This window comes from Danio rerio, chromosome 8, assembly GCF_049306965.1.
Source record: "Danio rerio strain Tuebingen ecotype United States chromosome 8, GRCz12tu, whole genome shotgun sequence".
Lineage (NCBI taxonomy): Eukaryota > Metazoa > Chordata > Actinopteri > Cypriniformes > Danionidae > Danio > Danio rerio.
In genome coordinates this window covers 14,100,008-14,126,868 of record NC_133183.1, presented here as the reverse complement: position 1 = coordinate 14,126,868, position 26,861 = coordinate 14,100,008, and the positions used below count along the sequence as shown (strand labels likewise).

Genomic DNA, 26,861 nt, shown 5'->3' with positions numbered 1-26,861 from the left:
GTTTAAATGCTAAAACGGCTTGCCATACGCTCTCCCCCAGTAGCACAGTGGAGAGTTCTCTAGTTATATCCTTTCAGTCGTTTGTTATGCAGTGACATGCAGTCAAATATTTCGCCAAACAGTCCTTAGGGATGCGGGGACACGCAGTCAGATATTTTACCGGACAGATCCGCCACTTTTGGCGCGCATAAACAATCATAAAGCCCTCGTGCTGCAGGAATATATATATATATATATATATATATRTGTGTGTGTGTGTGTGTGTGTGTGTGTRTATATATATATATATATRTGTGTGTGTGTGTGTGTGTGTGTGTGTGTGTGTGTGTGTGTGTGTGTGTGTGTGTGTGTGTGTGTGTGTGTRTATATATATATATATATATATATATATATATATATATATATATATATATATATATATATATATATATATATATATATAGTTGACACAATGTCAATGACACAAATCATAGAATAAAGCTTCTTTATTTTGGTCTCTTGTCAAGACAAGATCTAAAACTGTAATGATTAAGCCAAAGGAAGGTTGTATTACTCTTATTTTTGTCCACAATCTTACTTTTTTGCACGATTTAACGCACATAATAATACCAGCCATACATGTAAAGCACAAATAATGTTCTTCAATTCGGTCACGTCCAGTGGCCGTCACCCTTGAATCAATCTCATCTCCACCTGTCTGTTCCATTGCTCCATTTGCAATAGATGCCTATTTGCATTCTTTGTTTAGCCACCTCCTCTTATAAACTAAAACATATAATAGACAAGACAACTCTGTCCAAATTAGGCTAATGTTAGGCTCATGCTAGATTAGTGTACGTGGTTAAAATTAGTGTACGTGGTTAAAATAATTAATATATTAAATCTTTGCACTCAAAGTAATAGATTCAAAAGACCAAAGTCTGGGAATATGTTGTCAGATATAGACAACAAGATGAATCAATATCATGTTTAACAAATATAGTAAGATTAGATCCTTGATGAACTGTCTGACGTGCACAGCTCTCATCTTGGTAGATGTGCTCAAAGCACCCGCTTACTGCCTGGAGCTCAGACGTACGAATATGCTGCAGAGAATGCCAGAGTGTGTGTGTGTGGTGACGTGATGTGCGTTTTCAGTGGTATAGTGTGGATGGAGAGCTGTTTAGAAATGCTAGGTGAAACGCCAGTGTAGACATGGATCTTTTTCATTCTAAAATGTCATTTTAAAACTAAAACGTATTAGTGTAAACGGGGCGGCAGACTCTTGTGGACGTCTTGAAGATGCTATTTGATGCAGAACAACCAACATGTCTTAACAAAGTGTTCTGTTTGTAACCAGTCTCTTGGCAAGAGCTCTGAAATTTCCAACATTACGAAGAAAATACTGTGGATTTATACCATTGTAATTAGATCATGCAAGACTGATGTAGTGTAAACTGGTCAATTTTAGTTAGAACAGTATAAATGTGAACCAAAAAAGCTCATGATGACACTGCAGAGCCTGACAAACTTTCACCATGAAGCGAAGCGGAATAAGCACATATGAGCCTGAATGAAGGAGTCCTTTTTTTTCAGCCGTGTGAGTTTTCCTGTCGCTGGACCTCCTCACTTCAAAGTGTGTTATCAGCACCGGCCCGGCCTGGATTAAGGCTGACTTGATTAGGTGTGAAATGGCTCTTTGGCCTCTGAGAGCCGGGCCCCTTTGAAGTGTCGGTGTATTTTCTGGACAGTATTGTGTGTTTGGATCAATTTACACTCTCACAGTGAAAGACAATGGCTCAAGAATGGCTGACTTTACTGAGGCTGGAAATACAGCTCGGATACCAGGGGCTTTTTATATCCTGCGGTTTACACAGGATGGAGTGTCAAGAGCCTCCAGAGGTGTAAAAGTTGTTTGTGTTAATTTTGCGCCTCAAGGGGATTTTTAGGACATGTTTAATTGGGTGTCTGATGAGACAGTGAATGACTGAATAGGTTAATCTGAGGCGCTGTTTATAACTGGTATTTTTTCAGTCTGATATCAAGTGGTATATACAGGGTCCGAAAAATAATGTATGAACATGTAGCCTTACAGCAAGAAGGTTCCTGGTTCAAGCCTCGGCTAGGTCAGTTGGTATTTTTGGCATTCCCTGTTCGTGTGGGTTTTCTCCGGGTGCTCTGGTTTCCACCACAGTCCAAAGACATGCAGTACAGGTGAATTGGGTCAGCTAAATTGTCCATAATGTTTTTGTGTGAATGAGTGTGTATGGATGTTTCCCAGTACTGGGTTGCAGCTGGAAGGGCATCTGCTGCTTAAAGCATATGCTGGATTAGTTGGCGGTTCATTCCAATGTGGCGACCCCTGATTAAAAAAGGGACTAAGCCGAAAAGAAAATAAATGAATAATAATAATAACAATAATAATAATAGTAATAATAAAGAAGGTTGGCATGGTGGCTCAGTGGTTAGAACTGTTGCCTCACAGCAAGAAGGACACTGGTTCAAGTCCCGACTTGATCAGTTGATGAATAAAGGAACTAAGCCGATGGAAAATGAATGAATGAAAAAATCATCCATTATCTACTCACATCATAAATTTGAAATAGTTTAAAATAGTCAAATTGTGAGGATAAAAACTTATAAAAACTGTATTATGACCTTTTGAAATATTAATAAAATATGGATCCAGTGTTTTATTTTTACATAATGATGACATTTATATTGATTGAAACATTGAAATATTTATCTCAGTTAAACCAAAAATAATATGTTCACGTTATTTCTCTCTCCCTCTCTGTTCCTCTCTTTTGAAGGACATTTTTTCATTGCATGTCTCCAAAGAGAGTTCAGAAATCCAGTTCAAACAGCAGTGTCATGCATCGCGCTAGAGCACATTTTTCACTGTCAGTGTTTCAGCTTCATCATTTATGTCTAAAAGAGACTGCAGCACAGGTCAAAACCTAGCAAAAGGTAGCTGAAAGCTTTTCTCCAGTCTTTTCTTCATTTCTCCCTCAGCTTCTTTACCTCAAAAGTGAACATTCTCAATCATGAAGCAACAAACCTGATCTTATGAGTGACACAGATTGACATGGATTTGACATTTGGCCATGCTTATGACTGCTGCTTTGATATGCTATAAAGCATATTATGTCACTGTATGCCAATGTCTTCACAAAGTAAAAGATCAATCCAATTACAAGTGAACTAGTGTAAAACAAGTGTAAACAGAGTCTACAGCATTTAGAGTTTGTTCACTTTTGACTCTTTTTAGAGATTGTTGAACAACTCAGATTGCCTCAGCACTCTTTTTGCAAGAGATGTGAGGCATGCACATCCATTAAACATGTGTTTGCATAGAAAAACAATTGAATAGTAGCACCAAAAGTCTCTGTGAGGCAAATCATTTCATTCTGCGGCCATCTTTGAAATGCCTCTCGGGCATTCTGTTTGAATAAGGAAACAAGAAATTCTCCAAAATTGCTTGCCAAACTTATGATTAAATTTCATATTAGTAATCACCAATAAAATTAAAACAACAACTGTCTCTTTAGCTTCATTTCTAAACGTTCAAATCATACACAATCAGCAGAAAATGGTAAAACACATGTCTGGTCCAAGACTTCAGCATCCCTCCACCACCCCGACACCTCACCTTTTAAGCACTATCCTCCTAGGGGGAGCGTTTTGGGGCCGGGGTAGACACTTCACTCCGACCCCAACCTCTCGTGCTTTCCCAACAAGGGGAATAACACCAGTTGTGGTGTCTTTCCTGATCTCAGAGCCATCTCCCCGGACAGCCAAATATGCTTTATTTTTTAAACATCTGTAAGTGTAAACTCAAGAAACGATCGAATCAAACAAAATCTGTATTTTTGCAGGATTGCCAAAGCTAATGCGCTTATGCACACAAAAGTAACGAGATCACAACACCAACCTCCTTTAAGGACGTTATGGTTCTACACATTATCATCGTCTGGATAATAATCGTCAGATCACGCTGGTCTTCTGAAGTAATTCACAACTTGGTCTTGATGATGAAGCTCCTCCAGAAATGACAGCAACTCTGTTCACACGTTTGTGAGTGTTTAAGTAGTTGCTGTCGTGTAACGTGCGTTTGACAGGATAGACTGCAACTTATGTTTGTTTCACAGAGATTACAAAACCTGAAAACATTTGTTTTTAAGGGTTGTTGGATCGTTTAAAAAGAAACGTTTCAAGCTTTATTTTATTTATTATGTCTGTAAAGCAAGTATTCACTAAGATTCCAGTGCGTTTGTTAAGCAAAAAAAAAAAAAAAATTACGTTAAAGCACACGTCTTCTCCCTGCAGAAACGCCTCTTGTACTAGAAGGCGGGGGCCAAAGACTGTAGAATACACAAGACATGTCACTCGTATCTCTTTGAATGGGAAAAACTGTTACTGACTATATGGTGAATAAAGCCCCACCTATTTGTTCACCAGCCAATCACTGATCGATATATCATGAAAAAAAGCCCGCCTTTTAGTACAAGAGCAAATCATCGATCACTATAGACTAACGATACTCTGGGGGAGGGGCTTCGACCAGACGTGAGTTTCTGCTGATTTTGTGTGGCTTGAACATTTAGAAATTAAACTAAAGAGACAGCTGTTGTTTAATTTTATTGGTGATCACTAATATGAAATTCAATCGTAAGCTTGGCAAGCAATTTTGGAGAATTTGATGTTTCCCCGAGCATACTGCCCGAGAGGCGTTTCAAAGATGGCCATCAAGGGAAATTATTTGCCTTGAAGGGATTTTGGCGGGGCTTCATTCGCCATATTGACCGTTACACTTTCCCCATTCAAAACTATACAAGTGACATCTCTTGTGTATTCTATGATCTTTGATGAGCCCTTAGTGTGTGAAAAGCATTGCCTAGCAACATAGAACACAAAAACAAAAGCAGCACAAACATCAAGCCATTTTATATATATATATTGACTTGCTGGTGCATGTAAGTATAAATGGCTCATTTTATTCTGGTTTTAAATAAACAATTGGAAACAATGGGGAGGTTGTAAATAACACGATTTTGGTAAAAGTCGATGAGATTTGATTGTTTTATTAAAGTATACATGAAATCAAAACTAACCATAATGCTTTGATGGTAAATCTCCTCCATCAATGACAATTCATCTGTTCATGTCATTAAGAAAAGATATATATAAAACATTCTAGATTGAATTCTCTGTCCTCTGTCTTTGAGTGACAGTATTTACAATTTTAAAAATCTGATTTATGCACAACCTTTACTGAACATTTAATTTCACTTTGCACTTTTTCACTTTTTGTAGCTCAACAATGAAAGAAACAAACCAAAGGTTACGTAAATTCTCCTTTTCTTCTCAGATGAAATTGCAGGTCAAATCAAAGCCATGCTAAATTACCCTAGGCCAAGTTTGGCCCGTTGGCCCTAGTTTGTGCATCTCTGGTCTGAGGTATTGGGCGTGGTTTTGACAGCACTATGATAACAAATAGAAATGGTAAGGAGGACGTGTCTGTTAGGTTGTAATAGTTCTCTGGAACCCCTTTTCCTGATCCTTCTGAATGAAATGCCTACTTTACTACATCTAATCAGCCCACAGTAAAAAGAAAACAGCCACGGCCACTGTTTTCTCATTTAATGTTCTGTTTCTTGAGAAACTGCATCACATTATAAAATTAAATAAATGGTTGCAGCTTCCTGTTCATGCAGACTTTAATAATCAGTCATGGGGAAATGTTCAAGTTCTAGTGTTAAGTACAGCAGGGCTGTGATCGGGTTAGTTGTGATTGTTAGTGAGTTTATCAGCAGTGACAGGATTACACGGCTGTGATTTGTGGAGTAAGAAGCGTGGTCCTTCACAGGTGGCGTAGATCGTTTAAGAGCCTGTTCATTTCATGTGCTTAAACTTCATGACATGAGAGGTAATCCAAACAGCTTAACTGCTTGACCGTAAGCTGCTGTAGAGAATCACGGTCACCAGAAACCTGTGGCACAGATTAGACGCATTTACGCATGTTTTTATTGTACATGTTCCGATTTTTATGGCTATGTGTTCTCAAACACCTGGCTAAATCATGAGTTTGATTTGTTTTGATGTACTGTCAGTACACACTATTCATACTGTAAGTTCAGTGGTGTGTCATTTTAGAGTTGTCTGAGGAAGAATTGTAGATCATATTTTTTGATGAAATATATATTAGTGCTGGGCAAAGATTAACCGTGATTAATCACATATAAAATTAAAGATTGTTTTGACAATATGTGTGTGTATTATTTATTTTTATTATGTTTATGTGATAAACACAAATAAATAAAAACAAAACTGTACAAAACAATTGTTACATAAATATTTACATTTATATTTAATTTGAATCATTTACTTTATCGCTAATACATTATTCCCATCACTAATAGTCTCTTACACGCTGAGAAAAGTTTTTTCAGATTTATTTAATCTAAAGATAATAAATTCTATTTTCAATTCAGTTTATTGAGTTTTTCTCATATTTTTAAAAAAATATTTAATATATATAAGATATATATAAAAATATACAGAAAAGTGTTAGTTACTTCAGTTTTAGTTGCCTTTAAAAATTTTATATTTGGAGGTCTAAATATGCAAAACATAACCAGAAGGGTTACAAATGAATGTTGACAGGGAGTAAAAGTAAAGTCATAATGGGGTATATGCATGTAAAAAATTATATGATCAATTAGTCCTGACAAATGTTTTTAGCTCATTGTGACTTATAAACTCAGTTAATCATGTTTTAACTTTTATAAGCTACGCAAGCTGTTTTAAGTCAGTGTAACATAATAAAAGCTCAATGGGTTCATAAAGTTAATTTGATTCAGCTTAAAAAATTAAGGCAACAAGGATTTTTTTTACAGTGTGCAGAGCTAGTGTTTCTTCCTATACTGATTAAAATCCAAGTAAGCAAGTGTGTAATGTGTATTTATATAGCACATTTATCCTGTATGGCCATATACCCAAAGTGCTTCACAATTATGAGAAAGGGTCTCCACACTCCACCATCCGTGTGCAGCATCCACTTGGTTCCATAGGACAACGGCACCAGTGCACTCATTACACAACAGCTATAGATGGAGTTGAGAGACAGTGATAGCGAGAATTCAGTGGAAGGGGATGATTGGGATCAGTAGTGGGCCAATGGAGGGAATTTGGCCAGGACACCGGGTTTACAGCCCTACTCTTTATAAGAAGTGCCATGGGATTTTTAATGACCACAGACAGTCAGGATCTCGGTTCTTAAAGTCTCATCCGAAAGACAGCGCTCACTGACAGTATAGCATCTCCTTTTCTTTTACTGGGGCGTTAAGACTCATACAGACCACAGGTTGAGCACCTCCTGCTGGCCTCACGAACACCACTTATAACAGGAACCTAGTTTTCCCATGTGGTCTCCAAAAGTCCCACTGCATACATCTGCACACATCCTATTGTAGTATTTTTTAAAGAAGTAATTAATAAGAGGTGTTTACATTTTGAGGGCTATTTAGCACAGCATCTGTAATGCTGAATAACAATAAAACATAACTTCATTCTATATATTTTTTCCACAGTTTATTTGAAACATTAAAGTAGACAATTTAGCTGCATTTCTTATGATTTTGATATGCATAAAGCCGCTTTTTTATTTCATTTGAATAATAAAGGCATTTTAAATATAAATTTAAAATGTAATTTAGAAATGTAAATTTGCTTGTGCGCATATAGCTTTAAATTCCCTGTTTGAACGTTATTTACATTACCTTAAACTGCACAGTTCATAATATATAATTAGCTAATATTGATATGTTTTGGCCATACTGAAACTACTTAAATTTTATTTAGTTTTTTGTTATTTAATTTATTTTTATTTTTTGTTTATTTCTATTAATTATATTATTATTTTATTTATATTTTTATATTGGTTACATAGTGGCGCATTGTGTAGCATGATCACCTCAGTGCAAGAAGGTTGCTGGTTCAAACCTCAGCTGTGTCAGTTGATATTTCTGTGGGGAGTTTGCATGTTCTCCCCATGTTGGCGTGGGTTTCCGGGTGCTTCGGTTTCCCCAACAAGTCCAAAAACATGTGGCATTGTTAAATTGGGTAAGCTATATTGTCTGTAGTGTATGTGTGTGAATGACAGTGTGTGTTTCCCAGTGATGGATTGCAGCTGGAAGGGCATCTGCTGCGTAAAACATATGCTGGATAAGGTGGCGGTTCATTGCGCTGTGGCGACCCCAGAATAATGAAGGGACTAAGCCGAAAAGAAGATAAATGAATGAATGCATTTTTATATTGTATGTTTTATTTATTTATTTATTTATTTATTTATTTATTTATTTATTTATTTATTATGTATATTTTTTATTGTTTATTTATTCATGTTTTTATTTTTCCTTTTTTATTTAATCATTTATTCATTCATTTATTTATAGGCTGTGAATCTTCTGTGCTCAACAAAAAAATAAAAAATAAAACATAAAAGTGAGAAATGGTGAAAACCGTTGTCTTGTTACAAAAAATTTCCCAGCGGCTTCACAAAACGAAGCAAATATAAATACAGATTAGCCTCAGTCTACAACACAAAATGCCAGACTACACAAGAAGATTACAAGATTAACAGTGTTAATTAAATAGTCAGAGTATCAGTAAGAGCATGTAGCGCTTATATCCATCCCTTCAATTTGTTTAATCATGCCTTTTGTGCCGCACAAAGCAATGCTGCAATTTTTTTTTTTGCTATTTTTATATCCAAGTCAGGCTGTATTTCTGCCTTGGTAAAGAATAAAACGGTTGCTCTCTGTGAGAATGACAGCGCGGCTGGTTTTCTGTGTAATTTTGGAGAGAAGGAAAGGGTCGGCACTCAGAAAGTGACCTGCGCTCACTCTTGACGTCATCTTAAATGACTTTGTGTCAGACAGTTGCAAGCCTTTTATAGAGAAATGTCTGAAAGTCACTGTGCATTGCAGTCTTCTTTCGGTTAGTGAGAAGTTTTGTTTTGATGGTAAATCCTAGTTATGCAGTGGATGTTATGAGCTGTTTTAACTCAGCATGACTCCAGAAAGAGGCAGAATGTGCATCACAAACTGAAGGAAGATTTTTATTTTTACTTTTTTTGTTTTGTTTTATCCTTTTATGATTTCAAACTCCTTGTTGTAGTTGGAAACAAGCAAAAGTAAATCAGATTTTACCCTTTAAATAGTCACGGCTGCTGTGACTGATAAAATAAGTATGTGGTGGTTACAAAATGTGTTTGAATGCTAAACACCCCAACAAATGATGCTAGATTTTTATCATTTTTGCAATGAGTTTTTAAAAACTAAATTGGTCCTCTTTTCATTTTAAAATTGATAACATCATATACAAACGCTTACTAGCCACTTTATTAGGTACACTAGTACAGTGTTAGACCCCCTTTTTTTCCTCCAGAACTGCCTTAATCCTTTATGCCATAGATTCAACAAGATACTGGAAATATTCCTCAGAGATTTTGATCCATATTGACATGATAGCATCACAGTTGCTGCAGATTTGTCGGCTACACATCCATGATGCAAATCTTCCATTCCACCACATCCCTAAGGTGCACTTATGGATTAAGATCTGGTGACTGTGGAGGTCATTTAAGTACAGTGAACTCACTGTCATGTTCAAGATCATTTGCGCAATATGATGTGTCATCCAGCTGAAAGTAGTCATCAGAAGATAGGTACACTGTGGTCATAAAGGGATGGACATGGTCAGCAACAATACTCAGGTAGGCTGTGGTGTTGACATGATGCTCAATTGGTACAAATAGGCCCAAAGTGTGCCAAGAAAATATCCCCCACACTAATACACCACCACCAGCAGCCTGAAACGTTGATACAAGGCCGGATGGATCCATGCTTTCATATTGTTGACACCAAATTCTGACCCTACTATCTAACTGTCGCAGCTGAAATCGAGACTCATCAGACCAGGCAACGTTTTTACAATATTCTATTGTCCAATTTTGGTAAGCCTGTGCGAATTGTAGCCTCAGTTTCCTGTTCTTAGCTGACAAGAGTGGCAGCCGGTTTAGTGTTCTGCAGCCCATCCCCCTGCATGACGTGTTGTGCATTCAGAGATGCTCTTCTGCATACCTTGGTTGAAATGAGTGGTTATTTGAGTTACTGTTGCCTATCTATCAGCTGGAACCAGTCTGGCCATTCTCCTCTGACCTCTGGCATCAAAAAGGCATTTGCACCCACAGAACTGCGGCTCACTCGATATTTTCTCTTTTTCAGACCATTCTCTGTAAACCCCAGAGATGGTGTTGCTTGAAAATCCCAGTAGATGAGCAGTTTCTGAAGTGCTCCAGACCAGCACGTCTGGCACCAACAACCATGCCACGTTCAAAGTCACCTTTCTTCCCCATTCTGATGCTCGGTTTGAATTGCAGCAGATCCTCTTGACCATGTCTACATGCTCAAGTTTCTGCAAGGTAATTGGCTGATTAGAAATTTGTGTTAACGAGCAGTTGGACAGGTGGACCTTATGACCGGTGATTGTATACAACGAGATGTTGTTGGCAAGATGGCGGAAATATTTACCAGAAAACATTTTCACCAATTGTTTTCATGAGTTTTCTCAATTTATCCACAACCAATTTGTTGGATGTATTATTATATTAATTCATTTAGTTGCAAATCCACTATGCAACTCCACTCGCTGACTTCATCATCTGTTTTGTCTTGACAATTAGCCTACTCAGCGTCGCCCGCTGTGGTTGCAAATAACAGTACAATGAAGAATTACGAAGTATGAAAGCCTCCACAACTCGCGGCTTTATGTTAATAACTGTGACGATTGGGTTTAGGGTTGGGGAAGGTGTAGACATTCAAATCTGTAATGGTTGGGTTTAAGTTTAGGGAAGGTGTAGATGTAAATAACGATGATGGTTGGGTTTAGGGTTGTGGTAGATGTAGAAGTGAATATCTGTGATGGTTGAATTTAGGTGTGGAGTAGGTGTTGATGATAATAACTCATGTACAGCACCACCTTACTGACAACATAGTTTATACATGTGGGTCTCCATAACAAGTTACGTCCCTGTCACATACTCTACTTGGTTATATCCTTGTGTAGGATTAGGTATATAAAATAATATCATACTTTATACAGTAAGTGCTAATAAACAGTTAATATCTCAATAATATGCAGGCAATAAGCCAGTAAATGGTGTAATTGTTACTTAAACTAAAGTATTACCCAATTATATATTCAATAATAACTTTTTAAATGTTACTTTGTGTCTAAATGTGTATCTAAACTCTTTTTTTTGGCACCTTGAACTAGACCTCATTAAACATATGGTCATATGAACTGATTGTCATGCAATGTATGGCCACCATCAGTTTGTCAGTGCACTAGAAAGAGAACACATCTGTGGCACTCAATCTGACCCTCCGCCAGCACAAGCAGAGACGCCACACGTTTATACCCGGCCTGATTGACAGCCCTTGGGGAGAGCATTGTCGAATCCTCCAGCCCTTTGCCCCACGTGTGGTCAGCCTCTGTTTTCTGTCAGACTGACAGGAGGAGGCCGTGTTTTCTGGCACTGAATGTCTTCTCTCGTTCCAGCCCAGCAGATTGTTACCAATGGTCTGTTGTGCAACTGCTGGCTGCGGGAGGGGTCTCAATGGGGAATATGAGCGAACAACATGATTTGATTTCAGTTATTTTTTGCAGCAGGCTTGTTTTCTCTGCTCTCAGCAATATGAAACCAAACCTGCCAGTATACCTCGCGACTCCGGGGTGAAAAACAGCCCACACTGCTGCAGCGTTTATAGCCCAAACACCTCCACCGTAAAGCTTGCAGAGACTAGTCATTAGATGTGAACAAAATGTGCCATTGACGTTCAGCCTGAAGTTGCCATTTGACCAATCCCAAAATACCTTCAATTCTGGGTGTGCCTCACACAGGTGAGTGGGCTTGACAAACCACCTGTAGAAAACACACTCATTCATCTCACTAGCTATGTTTCCACCCACCTATATTTATGCACATTTTAGATATGCACATAAAAAACGGTTGATGGAAATTGCATAATGCTCATTAAAAAATGTATGTGGATGCAATTTTTATTCAATGAGAAAAGATGCGAATAACCTGTGATGTAAACACTTTTGCCGAACAAATCCTAGTATCCGCATTTAAAAGGTGACAAATCAGCAGGCTGAGCACATTATAAAACTCAAATGTTGTTTTAGTCATTCTAAAACACTTTAACCATTCAGTATTAGTGTTATTATATCATTTATTACCTTCAGAATCAAGAATGTCTGTGCTTCATGTCTCACACCTTCAAATGCCAGCACACGTTCATTGCATGTCGACATTTTTCTTCTGAGGCGTAGGTGATATATTAAATAAAGAAAAGATTCACGCAGCTTCTCCCACAGCTGAAAATTCTGTTCTTTTGTTGTTTGACGCCAGTTGATCAGGAAGTGATGAATTTGTTCTCTTTGACTCGTTGGATGGAAACGCTGCTTTAATCGCACGTCTTTTATGGGATATTCCTGTTTTGCGCATACATTTAATTCACCTCTTTTAGTGGACATATAGCTACTGACACATTAAGCGAGAAAACTGGTAAGTGGGCTTGACAAACCACCTGTAGAAACGTCTTTACATATGTACATCTTGACTTGCGAAAGTGTTCCTCAATATGTTTTCATTGAAATTGTACACATCCATCCACAGAATTTGTAATGTAGTCAAATGTGTAAACAATTAGCTACGGTTAGCGCTTCTGCCTTTGTGTGTCTCTGAAACAAAGCAATTAATATAAATAAAATAAACAAATAAAAGTAAAACCATTAACAAAAGCCTGACCCCTTGTATGTTTACAACTTTAATCGCAGCTGTTTAGAGCTCATTTTTGGTTAATGATGTCAGAATTTACCTGTATTTTGGAATGGATGTGTGAATGGTCTTTTCCTGAAACATTCCGGAACCTCATTGCCTGTGTGAACAGAGCTTTTTTGAATTTACCGGTAAAGTAATTCCGGAAATTTGTCGTACTGGTATTACTGTGTAAAAAAGGGCTAATGACAACCAAGTTGAAGAGTATCATGACAACATGTTTTCGTCACCAGAGCGACAGGACTACAAACTAACTTCATTTGCAAATGGCGAAAAAAAAAAAAATTTGGTGAGAATGTGGATTAAAGCTTATAATCTTGTTAATAATGTTCAGTTTCTTCCACTAACCAATCATTTCACTTTGTAAGACCTCAGTGTGTCATCAGTAGGGCCAGACAGAATCTGTTAAATTTTGTTAAAAATCTGCAAATTTATGCGGAATGATTTTGGGAGTATCGTAACAAAGATGTATAGATAAAACAATATATAATAAATTAAAAAAAAACTTTTTAAACTTTTATTTATTGTTTACAATGCAAATTCAATTAGATCCAGTTTATTTGGGAAACAAAGCAAGTCTCTCATATACCATACCTACCAAAAGACAGAAAATATTACTTTACAAACTGCATTGTTAACAAATCATATAAACATTTTATATTAGTCAACAATATTACTGAAATTAATAAAAAAACTGAATAAATATAAATTTACACACATTTACAAAAGTAATTAAATAGAATCAATGATGGGGCTTAAAACTGCACAAATCTGCAGAATTCTGTGCACGCACATTCCGTGGGGGCCTAGTCATCAGAAACTATGGCTATTGATTGATTCATTTATTTTCTTTTTGGCTTAGTCCCTTTATTAATTTGGGGTCACCACAGTGGAAGGATTTGCCAACTTATCCAGCATACGTTTTATGCAGCGGATACCCTTCCAGCTGCAACTTATAACTGGAAAAACCATGGGTATTGATTTGGACTTATTTGGACTGGTTTATTTTTAATCTGAAAAACCCCATCCCTATTTACTGCCATTATATGAATCACCATGGAACCACGGTTTCAGTTACAAATCTTCTTTAATGTTGTTTGTGAAGTTTATTTATAAACAAATTTCGAGAGGATCACATGCTTATGATTGTTCTCAGCTGTTCCAGCAACAGCTCATGATCGATTATCCATTCAGATGATTCCTAACTCACTATAAATAATTATAAATTAAATATAATATACACAATAAAACTATTAGATGGGCGACATGGAGGCCCAGTGATAAGCATTGTTGCCTCACAGCAAGAATGCCTCAGGTTTAAGTCACTACTAAACCAGACAACATTTCTGTGCGGAGTTTCGATTGTTCTCCCCGTGCTGGTGTGGGTTTTCCCTGGATTCTCCGGTTTCCTCCCACAGTCCAAATAACACGCACCCTAAGTAAATTGAACACAAAATTCATAACATAGTCAAGCTCTCAGCGAGTACACTTCTCCTCAGTCATCCTTATGCGTCACTAGCTAGAAATAAGGTGGGGGGAGTTCATTGACATCTACCAGAGCTCAAACTCCCCTCTCGCCCTGCAAACGGGAGGGAGCCAAGGGTTTGAGGAACTCATAAGCTCAGGGCTCTCTCCCGGGACAGCTTTTATTATCAATTATCAGCAAAGTGAACTCTTGAAAATGTAAATAAAAAAAGTGGGTGATTATATTAATGGGAAATTTTCATTTTTGAGTAAACAAGTACTAGTACTAGTACTTGACTAGTAAACTGTCAAGTTCAAGTCAAGTTGAGCTGTATTGTCATTTGATTCAGTTTAATTCACCTTTATTTCTATAACGCTCCTCAATATTGTGTCAAAGCAGCTTCACATAGAATATTATAGTAAATTGAAACAGTGTCTGTTTTAGTTCAGTTTAGCTCAGTTCAGTGTGGTTTAATATTCAATACTGAGAGTCCAAACACTGAGGAGCAAATCCTGCGCAGCTCTACAGGTCCCGAAACATGCAAGCCAGTGGCGACAGCACCGAGGAAAATACATGACCCTGTGTTGTTGCTGGGTTTTATTTAAAGGGCTGTTTGTCATTGGCTGTGATCTTGATCAAATGTGATTTCAGAGCATTTGGTCAAAACACTTTCTATTGGTGTGGATGTCTGCTTTTTTGCAGATAGTGATGAAAGAATTTTTTACTTGTAGTTTTTAAATTTTTATCTCAGTAGTTAGCACTGTCGCCTTACAGCAAAAAGGTCGCTGGTTCGAGCTCCGGCTGGGTCAGTTGGCATTTCAATGTGGAGTTTGCAATGTGCTCCCCGTTTTGGGGTGAGTTTCCACAGGGTGCTCCGCTTTCCCCCACAGTCCATCGACATGTGCTGTAGATGAATTGATAAAGCTAATTTGGCCATAGTGCATGTGTGTGAATACAAAAGTATATGGGTGTTTTCCAGTACTGGGTTGCTGCCGGAAGGGAATCCGCTGTGTAAAGCATATGCTGGATAAGTTGGCGGTTCATTGCGCTGTGGCAACCCCTGATTTAAATGAACTAACCCGAATGAAAATGAATGAATGAATGGTGATAATATTAGTATACTGCTGTAGTTACAATAGCTATTATATAACAACAATAATAATAATAATAATAATAATAATATTTTAAAATAAAATATTTTGAAAATTTTTAAATATTATATTGTTGTTATTAAAGTTATATTGATATTTAATACTGTATGTAGCAATAATTTAACGTATCAATAATGTGTAGTGTAATATAAGTACATTTAACAAAATATCACTTTTGTTTGATATAAATTATTGAAGTTATTTATTACAATATTATAAAATGTCAGTATATACTGGTTTAGTTTTGACTAAAAGTCTATTACACTTTTTAATATCAGGTGTTATTGTGTCAACGTACTCTATAAAATATATTAAGTTATATATAATAAGTATATTATATAATAAGTTGTATGATTGTACATTTTTTATTTATTTATTTATTTTGTTATATTTTTTTTATTAAGTTAAAAGAACATAAATGCCTGAAATGACAAGACTTTCGACTGTTTCATTTTATACTTTTAAACTTTTATAACAAGACAAAATAATATAATAATAAAAATATACAAGTTACAGATATATAACAAATACAATAATATTGTAATATAACAAATAATAATAATAAGTAAATACAAAATGAGTAAATAATTTGTATATATATATATATATATATATATATATATATATATATATATATATATATATATATATATATATATATATATATATATATATGTGTGTGTGTGTGTGTGTGTGTGTGTGTGTGTGTGTGTGTGTGTGCTTGTGTGTACGTGTGTGTGCGTGTGTGGGTGTGTTAAATAATTAATATAAGTGGGTAGCACAAATGTCTTACAGCAAGAAGGTCGCTGGTTCGAGCCTCGGCTGGGTCAGTTGGCATTTCTGTGTGAAGTTTGCATGTTATCCCCGTGTTCGTGTGGGTTTCCTTTGGGTGCTCCGGTTTCCCCCACAAGTCCAAAGACATGTGCTATAGGTGAATTGGCTAAGCTAAATTGTCTGTTGTGAATGAGTGTGTATGGATGTTTTGCAGTGATGGGTCGCAGACGGAAGGGTTTCCGCTGTGTAAAACATTTGCTTTATAAGTTAACTGTACATTCCGATGTGGTGACCCCTGATGAATAAAGGGACTAAGCCGAAAAGAGAATGATTGAATGAATGAATGAATAAAAATGAAGGAGGAGATGTCAGTGTTTAAATGGATTCAATCAGTAGACAGACTTAGAAGAGAGTTACCATTTATCATAAAAAGATCCAGAACTGGCATAGCAAGGACATCTGATCTTTTCTACCTTCTAAACCACTGTGAAATACTTAGTGGTTTTGTAGACTTCCAAAGTAATAAGACGCGTCGTCAAACCAATTGATTGTATATTTTAACAGAAATTGGCCATATCCTAGAATTTAATTATGAGACTATAGGTTTTGCTCAGACAACTTTGAATGTCAGTAATCTTTCATTTACTGTTTTCTGTGATCTTACATATTTATTTCTTGTATATGGTGACATCAACGCTTATAGATAAACAGTTTCTATAGTGAAGGTGGAAAAGCCGTTTTTTAGGTGTCGACGAGAGTTTTATGTGCCTATATCGAAAATATATTTAAAAAATAAACCTACTTTGAGAAATATTCGTCAGTGCGAAAGCTGTGACAGCCAGTCCTAGTCTCCCCAATGTCTTATCTGGCCTGTGGTTATCCTGTGAACAATTAAATTAGTTCTCACCTCCAAACACCACAGCAAAACAATGAAAAACGAGGCGGATTACAAAGGATATCTCCTGAGAAATTACAGAGGTCATTACCTGCCCTCCTGAAGATAAATCAGATATTACAGAACTGTTATTAGACCAACAAACTCGCGCTTCTTTTTCTTTTCCTTCAGAATTAAAACTAGCCACCGGCTTCAAAATGCTGAAATAAATTCGTAATCCAACTCGCCCAAGGGAGCCGAAGCACTCCATCATTTCTGAATATTCAACACAAGTCTGATTTTTCCCTTTTAATCTTTCACATGCGTCCTCTCTTACACAGACTGGCTGAAAATGAAATACTTCAGCTATTATGAGGGAGGTTCAGCCTTTGCAAACAATTATTAATTTTTACCAGATCGCTAAAGGTGTTTTGAACTCCCCCGGGCCTCGCTGTGTGCTGGCTGCCGAAGCGCTGAAAATCAAAGCGCAGATAATTAAGAGATAACAAGGCGAGTCTTTAAGGGGACATATCATCAGAATCTGACTTTTAAGTGCTATATTTGGGTCCCTGGTGCATCTGCCAAACCAAAAAATGTAAAAAGGACAACCCAGTATCTTTGTTTTGGTGCGCATTTCTCTGGAATCATGTAGAAAAACAAGCCACTCCGATTTTGGCACAGGAAGGGGAGGTTATTAGATATTACTGCCCCTTAATCAGTATGTTTCCACCCCTGAAGCTGCATCAGCAGCCATTTCTGTTGACTCGCTGTTGCAGCTAGAGAATTAGTCTCTGTAATAAACATTACAAATGTTCTTTTGCTTTTACAACACATGCTCATTGTGGATACGTATCCCTGTCTACATTTTTAGAGAGTGCAAATTATGTAGCCAGAAGTACATATGGCTACATTTCGTCTTTAAGATGAACACTATGGGGCGGTATGATGCTGCCGACGGCTTCTGTTCCTTTTACCGCTTCCAGCTGATTAATTACCTCTGTATTAAAGGCCTTTCCAGTGTTACCAGTTCGCCCAGTAGCTCGCTGCATACATCGATGGACTTGATACGTGAGGCTGAGTAAACCACGATGACAGGGTTCTTTTCCGGCAAAGAACGGTTCCAGAAACCAAAAGCAAAAAAATTAAGAAAAAGTAAAGAAACAACAGGCTAAAAACGTTGTGAAATCTCGCAGCCAGGGTGGGTGGGTTGGTCAGTCAGTCAGTCAATAGCATGTTGGATATTGTGCCCTCTGATGGATTTATGCAAGAAAAGGACGCGCAAGAGAAATTTGAGATCATTAAAAAGTTTACACAGCGTACACGCAAACAGAAACTGTGAGCAAACGTACCTCCAGTTACGTATTTCACTGTTCCCAGATATGTAGACCTAGGTACCTATCCGTAATGAGTCTAGTTGTGTATTTAAAAGCAGACAAGTGTTTAGTGACTCTGTTTAAAGTGTAGAACCGTCCACACTCTGACCAATAATATTGCCCTCAATACATTGTGCGTTGGATGTGAATTCAATTAGAACTACAAACTCAGGGGGAAAGTATAAACAAACTACAATGTATTGTCAAGTAGAGAGGCTTCAGTAAAGTTGTTTGAATGACTATTAATTAATATGTAGCCAACTGGAAAATATTTAAATCACGTTTGCTGTTTTGGAATTCGAGAGATTAATCCATGCTTGTACTGTATATCATCTTGCTTGGACTACTGTAAAGTAACTTGTGTCAATATTTGCCAATCCTAACACCTTCAAGTGCTTTAAAAACTTGCTGGCACCTGCAAGTTTGAACACATAACTCTGTGCGGCCTAAATTGGTTGCCGAAATGTTTAATAAAATTTTATTTTATGTTTTTTTGGTATTAATTAAAAGGTAATAGTTGGCCAGGCTCCGACTTATCTTTCAAATCTTATTACTGTTAAAATATCTGACTGATGTTTAAGGTCATCGAACTAGAAAATGCTAATAGTTCTCAGATCCAAATTAAAGAAAAAAGGAGATCGAGCTTTGTCTGTAGTAGGTTCTAAAATGTGGAATGGGCAACTTATGTCCACTACTATGTCCAACAATTTCCAATGAATCTTTGTACAGAGGGAAACTTAAACTACAACATAAATGTAGCTTTTAAATTGGGAGAAAACTGATCCTTTTGTACCTATCTGGTGTCTATTTATTAATCTTTGATGTTGTGTGGTATGTTGGATGTACTCTTTGTTGTTTTATTCTGTTGTTTATTTTGATAACTTTACTTTTATGTATGTACAGCACTATGGTCAACAGCTGATGTTTTATTGCGCTTTATAAAGGAATAAACTAAGCTAAACTTATATTTTATCTGCAACAAAAATGTGAACTTTTTTAAAGACATTTTTGAACATTAACTTCTGAATGCAGAAGTTTTTTTTTTTACTATTATAATGGTAGGTAATTAAATATGAAAGAAATGGGGAACTATCCGGTAATGGAAGTAAGAAAATTTTGGAAGAAAAAAAATATTATTGGAAATACTGCAAAAAATTACTTCACCTGTTAATAAACATAATTCGGAAAATATTTGAAAAAGAAAATGAATCACTGGACTGCAAATAATTTTTCACTTCAATTGTACATATAAGTATGCAATGAATTTAAAAGCTCCGCCCTCTTTTAAAAAGCTGCAGCTCATTTGCATTTAAAGAGACACACAAAATCACCATATTGTTGCTCACACCCAAATAGTGACAAATTTAACAAGCTAAATTAAATAATCTGCGGGCATTCACCTGTAACTCCACATTCAGAAGACACTAGATATCTAATTTATATCTTATATAGCCATACTATGTCTCCTTTAAGGCTGACTCAAGAGAACTCAGCTCATTCTCTGGCTAAACTGAGTCTTCTTTGGTGATTGTGAAAGTGAAACGCATCTCGTCTCTTGTGGAACAAGGTCATCCATCTGCGTTAGTCCATCAGATGAAGTGTTTGAGTGCTGCAGGCCTCATGTAGAGACCCGGAGCGTAGACTCATCTGCGTGGAAGGACTCGCGTCTGCTGTTGTGTGCTCCTCTGGCATTGGACATTCATTGTAACTGGAGAAATTGCTTTCGGGACACATCAGCTGGAGTGTGGCTCCAGAATTAGGCTAACAGAAATAGATGTACAGGGGAAGACAACAGCAGAAGCAGAACACACAGTGCTTCTTTATGACATCTGGATGATGACCATATTGAGTTGCATTCTGAATGTAAGGCTATGTATATGAAAAGAGAGATAGACGTTATGTACATTTAGATAGATAGATAGATAGATAGATAGATAGATAGATAGATAGATAGATAGATAGATAGATAGATAGATAGATAGATAGATAGATAGATAGATAGATAGAATATGTAATTTTTATATATTGAGTTAAATTTATGGTTTTAAGTAATATAATTAGCTGTATTGGTAGTATATATTAAATAAATAGTATAATATTGTCATGATCACAAGCGATCCAGGCTTGCAGATTGCTGGTAAACATGCACCATCACCCGGACTACGATTCTGTCACCTTATGAACTACAGATCCCGTCATACACCTTAGACACACCTGTTTCTCAGATCATCCATGATGATACACACACCACACAGCTGGAAGCGGATATAAGACTGATTACACAGACTATATACACTGTTCACATTCCCTCACACGTTGCTGAGACTTGTTATTGTTACACTACAAAGCGTTTCCTAGTCTAATCTTTCCGTGTTCATTGACTCTTGCCTTTTTTTCTTGTTTTCGTTGTTTGCCACCTATATCAACTATTTGCATGTGACTTGACTATGCTTTTAGATTTCCCTGTATCTACCTGTTTGATCCTGTGATTGACCATTACCTGTCCGACTATTCTCAATAGAGCTACAAATGGATCCTCGCTCTGATGTCACCCAAATTCCTGGTTTCAAGTATAAAATTATTATAGTGTGTAGTGATATATTATTAGATATATAATTATTTTCTCATTTAATAATTTACTATTATAATACTCATTTAATTCAATATCATATTTTTACATTCACATTTATTATAAGAAATGTAACCCACCAGTCCTGCTGCACCCCCTAAACCTCACTCTTATCCCGGACGAGCCCCCACGTGTAACCCACCAGTCCTGCTGCACCCAACTCAGTTGACCTGAGATTGAACTGCCAATTCTTTGTATGGCAGTTGGTTGCTCTAACATGAAAGCTAAAGGCCATGGCCTCTAGCATCGGTCGCTAGAGCTCCTTTAGAGGTCAGAGGAGTGAGGTTTACCTGCATAGCACTTTGCTAGCTTGCCTTCGTTACACTCACCCCCCTAAACCTCACTCCCATCCCGGACGAGCCCCCACATATAAACCACCGGTCCTACTGCATCCAACCCTGTCTGAGCTGGGATCTAACCGGTGATTCTTTGTATGGGAGTTGGTTGCTCTAACAAGGAAGTTAAAGACCATAACATCTAGCATCTCGAGAGGTTTACCTGCATAGCACTTTGCTAGCTGGCTTCCATTACATATACATTATACAAATATACATTTGTGTCATCTTTATTAGTAGTAGTAGTTGTACCGTGATTATCATAGTTATTTTTCATTGTAAAAATGCAATTTTTGAACCCTCTTATTTTGTTACAATTGTAAAATTTTTCAAATTCTGCTGGATGTATGAGAAGTATGGTGATAATATGACACTCTACACTGACAGGTGTAATCTTTATTTGTATACATAAAGGTGTGTTCAATGTTTCCAGTCTGTCGTTGTACCGTGCAGTGACACATTGGCCCCAAAGTCATCAATCTGCCCATCTCTAAAGTGCAGGGCTGCCCTGAGATATGCCCACCTGAAATATGCAGCACGTAAACGCCGCCTCGCTTGAAGTCTGCTCATGCTGCGCCGCTGGGAATATTCAAAGCAGCGCTTATGAAATATTTATCAGAACATGAAAATTCCCCTGTATTTTAATTACCTGTTTTATACTCGAGGTACAATAAAGATTAAGTGAGCTCACTGCTGAAAGGTGACTCAGTGTTCATTTACAGAGATTATGGTGAATAATTAAAATCTTTTTGGTTGCGCTGCGGATTGGTAGAGGAGCCAGTGAAAGGATTTATTCAGAGTCAAGCCACATGCATTAATTTTGAATGCAGCCCAGAGCACCTGCACAGAGTGTTGGCATGTTTTATTGAGGAAGCGCAGTGTTTTCCAGGATCACACTCACAGATCGTCTGTATGGTGTGTGTCATCACACATAAAGCCCCTTAGCTAAACATAAACTCCTGTAATGAGGAACAAATCTCAAACATACTCCTACACAGGTACACAGTATATGAATGCATGCGCTTTTGGAAACACAAACTCGCATGAGTTTATAGCACAGTGAACAAAGTTTGCTTTTAATACTTAAATTCTAAACCAGTTGACAAATTAAAATTGACAATTTTGTTTTACAGAAGTTTATAATTGATTATTAGTAAGATAGATAGATAGATAAATAGATAGATAGATAGATGAATGGATGGATGGATGGATGGATGGATGGGATGGATGGATAGATCGATGGATAGAGAGAGAGAGAGAGAGAGAGAGGGATGGATGGATGGATGGATGGATGGATAAATGGATGGATAGATAGATAGATAGATAGATAGATAGATAGATAGATAGATAGATAGATAGATAGATAGATAGATAGATAGATAGATAGATAGATAGATAGATAGATAGATAGATAGATAGATAGATAGATAGATAGATAGATATTAAGAAAGAAAGAAAGAAAGAAAGAAAGAAAGAAAGAAAGAAAGAAAGAAAGAAAGAAAGAAAGAAATAGACATTGCTTAAATGTACGCTTTTTTAGATAGATCGATACAGTTGAGATTTATTGTCTAGCCAGTGTCTAAGGACAGCGTTATTTTGAAGTCCAATAATGGCATCAAATGATGTTGATATTTGGTTGATTTTAGGTTGTGTTGGAAAGTGACCAAAATCTAACATCATGCCAAAAGCTTAAATCAACATCATTGTGACATTTAATAGTGACATTTATTATTCAGGTTTTGTAACCAAAATTCCATGTCTGATAGTGGTAACGTCACACTGTTCCAAATATGTAAGATTTGTTTTTGTTGAAAATCTGTTAACAGCAGCCATTTCACAATTATTATTAAAAAGTACTGTTTATTTTGTGTTCAACCATAAAAAGAATCTCATACAGGTTTGGTAGAAGTGTAGAGTATGTAAACCATCAGCTTTTTCATTAAGAACACACACATTCACATTTCTTTGATTATCAGCTGATTCAGATGTCATCACTTAATTGAATTGGCGTTATCAGTGGTTATCAGTTGATAGATATAGGCCAGTAGTGGCCTTCTGCACCTACTGGTAGGCTCAGAAGGCTGTTATCATCCATCCATTTGGTTAATCAGCTGTAGATCACATACGACTGCAGCCGGGAGAATTATTTATTTTATTTATTAAATTTCCCATTAATAGTAATTTATTAACATCTAACCCAACCCTAAACCCAACCATCACAGTAATGCGAAACAGATCTGGATCTGGAGTCTTCTCTACTAGTATAACTAATTAACCATGTGGATGGATGATAATAGCCTTCTGAGTCTACTATTAGGCGCAGAAGACCCCTACTGGTCCATATCTATAAGTTAATAACCACTGATAACACCCATTCAATCAAGTGATAGCATTCAAAGCGACTGTGAATACATATTCAACCTTATTTGAAAAATTCCCTATGGCATCTCTGCTATCTCATAAACATTTAGATGAATGTACTATTTCTAATTGAGGTATGGAGGTGGATTTCCTCGAGTGTGCAGTATGTTTGATCCTGTTTTAGGTGAGGGTGTTCCTCTGGGTTCTGTCCTCGGAGGCTGCCGCGTTTTGTCTTGGCATATGAGAAGGGCACTCTGCTTGGCTCATTTACATTGATGGCAGGACTTCTCCTTTGCTGGCATTTTCAACAGCCATTGATCCACCGCCTGCCTGATTAATCTTCTATAAAGGGATCAGGAGTCAATTAGTGTCTGAATTTCACTTTGAATTCCATGTGTGCGTCACCTTTCCCTGGAGGACCCGACCCCTTCGCACACACTGCTGAAATCTCCTTCTCCACTCCATTTACATGTTTCCCCTTCATTTCTTGCAGAGTAAAGAATACATCTGCATACCAAAGACAAAGCGACTACCTGCAGGAAAGAGACAAGTGTGTTCACTACCTAGAGACTCAATCAGCTTTCACTAGGATTCATTATCTTCCTGGCTTTAGGTTATAGTGCGCAGAGGGTTGACATAAGGAAATGGAATGGAAAGAAAGTGGCTGTGTTCTAAAACTAAATGTGCTGTCTGGCATTGTCATAATCTAGTGTGTTTTTTGTCTGTGCTTTCAAAAGCTAGAATGGTCAAATTCCAATGGTGATATGTTTAGATGGATTTATTAAAGGTGCACAGAGAAATATTTCAAACATGAATTTAACCGTCGACCAAGTTTCAAAACACTATTTTGCATCCAATCAGCATTAAGGGGCGTGTCTAGTAACTATAACAGAATAATCAAAAAGAGGCCTGGTCTTGCTAAGTTTTAAGGATGTTTAGTGCTTTCAACAAATGTTAACATCACTTAGTGCATTTTGAAGTACTGCATTAAACATTAAGGATCTTTAAAAAATGCATGACTTTTAATTGATTAGTAAAGTCTTTATTATTATTATGACTGTATATTTATTTATATTTAATTCTATTAAGAAAGGTGTCTTATTAAATGTTAGTTGGACTTATCTTAAAATACAACTAACTACCAATGACTACCAACTGACGAATACAGATAATCTGATCTTGTAATTAAAACATGATTTTATTTATTTGTACTCAGTTATATTGACTATATTACTTAAACTTGTATTTTATATTTTTATTAAAATTGAATGTATTTTTATTTATTACTGTCCTTTATAAAATAATTCACACAGTGGATTTTGTATTAAACAAAAATGTATGATCCCTCTTATTTTATTTAAAATTATTAACATTTTGCAGATTCTGAATAAATAAAATAATAATAAATCTTCTTCTTCTTCTTCTTCTTCTTCTTCTTCTTCTTCTTCTTCTTCTTCTTCTTCTTCTTCTTCTTATTATTATTATTATTATTATTATTATTATTATATGAAGAGTGTAGATGCAAAAACCTCTGAATGCCATTTTAATCAGGCTCTATGTGTATATTGTGTAATATCACTTTTATGGCAAAGAACAAGTCCTTTTCCTGTTCTCTAAAGTAAAATATCTCAACACAAACAACTGAGGCTGAGAAAAACGCTCATTTTAGATGGAAATTTCAGACGGCAGTTTTTTGCATCTGAACTCTTCACATATTTCCTAATATTCTTATATTTGAAATATTTTATAAACTGTAATATTTGCAATTGGAATGATATGGGCGCCACAGTGGCTCAGTGGTTACCATGCTGGTTTGAGTCCCAGCTAGGCCAGTTAGCTTTTCTGCTGTCTGTGTGAATGTGAGCATGTATGGGTGTTTCCCAGCACTAGGTTGCGGCTAGGAGAGCATTCGCTGTGTAAAACATATGCTGTGATTGTTGGTGTTTCATTCGTTTACATTAAAAAATGTAATTAACAATGTAAATAATGTTATTATAATTGTAATAATGTTAATCATTAGTATTGTTATTATATTCATTCATTCACTCAGTTTTCTTCGGCTTAGTCCCTTACTTATCAGGGGTCACAACAGCGGAATGAGCAACAAATAATGTAGGCATATGATTTATGCAGCGGATGCCTTTCCGGCCACATTCCAGTACTAGAAAAAAAACCATACACTCTTACAATCACACACACTCTTACACTAAGGCCAATTTAGTTCATCCAATTCCAATAATGCGCATGTCTTTGGAATGTGGGGGAATCCGGAGCACCCGGAGGAAACAACGCGAACACAGGGAGAACATGCACACAGAAATGCCAGCTGGCCCAGCCGTGACTCGAACCAGCAACCTTTTTGCTGTGAGGTGACAGTACTAACCACTAAGCCATCATCATACTGCCCTATTGTTATTATTATATAAATTATATTTACAATATTTTACTATAGCAGCACAGTGGCGCAGTGGGTAGCACAATCACCTCACAGCAAGAAGGTCGCTGGTTCGAGCCCTGGCTGGGTCAGTTGACATTTGTGTGTGGAGTTTGTATGTTCTCCCCGTGTTCCCGTGGGTTTCCCAGGTTTTCCCCACAAGTCCAAAAACATGTGGTAAATTGGGTAAGCTAAAACTGTCCGTAGTGTATGTGTGTGAATGAGTGTGTATGGAGGTTTCCCAGTAATAGGTAGCAGCTGGAAGGGCATTGGCTGTGTACAAACATATGCTGGATAAGTTGGCGGTTCATTCCGCTGTGTTGACCCCAGAATAATAAAGAGACTAAGCTGAAAAGAAATGAATGAATAAATGAATGAATGAATTAATTAATTAATTAATGTATTAATGAATGAATTTGCTATATTGTTCTATTAGTGATTGGAATGAAATGTCATGATGGTAAATATCTAAATATTGTAACTACATTATGTGTGTAAAATGTCACTTTTTGGTTTTACATTTCTATAATGGTTCAAGAGCATATCATGCTGTAGTTTGGATATCTTTAAATGTAA

At 36.7% G+C, this 26,861-nt stretch overlaps 1 protein-coding gene and 1 long non-coding RNA gene across 23 annotated transcripts in view; one reads left to right on the top strand and one right to left on the bottom strand.

The window, feature by feature from the left end:
- fibcd1a (fibrinogen C domain containing 1a) overlaps positions 1 to 26,861 on the top strand; it is a 398,615-nt gene that overhangs the window by 288,914 nt on the left and 82,840 nt on the right. The window lies entirely within an intron of this gene.
- Positions 9,128 to 17,498, bottom strand: LOC141375584 (uncharacterized). Its single transcript, XR_012384136.1, has 4 exons — positions 17,266 to 17,498; positions 17,082 to 17,160; positions 12,930 to 12,989; positions 9,128 to 12,792 (listed from the first exon to the last, which is right to left on the bottom strand). It is a non-coding gene; the product is annotated as an uncharacterized lncRNA (long non-coding RNA).